The following is a 2,009-nucleotide window of genomic DNA, read 5'->3' as shown; positions in this document are numbered from 1 at the left end:
ATTTTTTTAAAAATATTTCTTTTATTAATTTTTCACATTATATCTTTTGATGGGTTTTTCTTTTTTCATATTTGATAAATTAAATTTAAATAAATAATATTTATTAATCTATTTAAAAGATTTGAGTAAGTACTATGTTATTTAATTAAAAATTATTAATAATCTAGTTTTTTCACTTAAGATTATATTTTTAAAATTAATTTTTTGATCGAGCACCTATCGGCTTATCGTTGCAAGCACAAAAGTGTGCAACTACTAGTTATTTGTATGTTAAAGTAGTTAACTATTGAGATATACTATATTATGTGATGAGTTGTTATATCATTCAATATATATATATTTATTAAGAAGAATGAATTTTTTTAGATCTTTTCATATATCTACATAAACATTTTCTTGTGGTATCATAGTTGATGACGTGGATTATAAATTTAATTATAATTCAAAAGTTTTCTAAATGAACTACTTCAGGAAATTGAAAATGATTGGAAATTTTTATATATGATTTTGTAAAATCTAAAGCTATGTTGTTCAACTATTTGAGTCCTTTTTAAATTGTAGTTCAAGATAGATTATCAATAAATAAACTCATAATTATATGGAGATACTATACCTAAGTTCTTTAGTTACTATACAAATGGTATCAGTTTTTGTTTATTCAAAGTTATCAAGTTTCCACAATTCATTTGAATTTACAAGATAATTTGTGAATTTGATTGTGTAAGAAATTTTATCATCAATATTGCAAATCGGACTACTTGATCCATCATAGAGCAAAAGAAAAAGTAAAACCTTTCTACTAGTTGTTTATTCCACTATTGCTTATATAAAAATAACAACCCTAAAAATAAAGTGTGTTTCACTATGTAATATCATGATTTATTTGTTTATATGTGTGCTTTTCATAATGACAGTTAAAATAATCATGTATGTCACAAGATGATTGACATTAAAACATACAATTCATAATTTATATATACTAATACAAAAATAAATAAAATTATACTAAAATACTTCTTTTTAACTAATTATCTTGTCATCCACTACAAAATGTTGTTATAAATTTTTTTCATAAAAACATGTTTTTCCTTATTAAACTATAGACTTTCTTTCTCATGCACTCTAAAAATAGACTACTTTACCAATCTTTAAAGATCTTCCTCATTAATAAAAGTAAAAAAGACTAGCACGAGTATTTAGAGTCAAACTTATATCAAGAAGGGAAAGATACTTGTTCAAGTACATTTTATTTTTATTTCATAAAACATTACTCAATGACCTTTTCCATGATGTCAATGATTGCCTATTTAGTATTTCTAGCCTATGCTCTAGGAAAGAGAACTAAATCAAGGCAAAGCAAGCTATAAAACTCAGTAATTTGAAAATCCATCTCCATTGCAGCCCTACTTCTCTACAAGATTCAACTGAGCCATGGGAACCATCACTCTTCTTTCTCTAGCAATGTAAATTCTATTGCTAATTGTAGACCATGTGAGGACCAACATTAATGGCAAGCCACCGCATCCTTCATCATGACCAATCATTGGGTATCTCCATCTTCTGAAGAAGAAGGAGCCCATTCATAGGATTTTGGCCTCACTTTCTCAATGATATAGACCCATCATGCATCTTCAGCTTGGCTTCTACCTAGTCCTTCTCATCTCCTCTTCAGATCTCACAAAAGAATGTTTTTGGAAAATGACACAGCCTTGGCTTCACACCCACTTCCATGACTCAAATTTTGACATGCTTTTTATTCGGACTTATTTTGTTGATTCACTTTTTGACTAAGACTATGTATGACTCAACTTGAGTCAAATACCTTTATATTTTATTTAGACTTTATTAGTCGATGATATTAGATGGATAAATTTTAACTTCTATTGTTATAGTGATTTTGTTATATGATTGATCATATTATGAGATTTTGACATGATGGATAAAATTATCATTGTTTTTATATGTTTATATTTGATGATGTATGATGAATGTTTAAAAAATTTGCATTT

The 2,009-nt window shown here is 26.5% G+C and overlaps 1 pseudogene; it reads left to right on the top strand.

Annotated features, from left to right (window-relative positions):
- The first annotated feature begins 1,431 nt into the window (after positions 1-1,431).
- Positions 1,432-2,009, top strand: part of LOC149558262 (xanthotoxin 5-hydroxylase CYP82C4-like) — a 14,961-nt pseudogene continuing 14,383 nt past the window's right edge.

The sequence above is a fragment of the Cupressus sempervirens genome, chromosome 5 (assembly GCF_028749045.1).
Source record: "Cupressus sempervirens isolate cs-2001-9-10 chromosome 5, ASM2874904v1, whole genome shotgun sequence".
Classification (NCBI taxonomy): Eukaryota; Viridiplantae; Streptophyta; class Pinopsida; order Cupressales; family Cupressaceae; genus Cupressus; species Cupressus sempervirens.
Note: the sequence above shows the minus strand (reverse complement) of the source record. Positions and strands in the feature narration are given on the sequence as shown.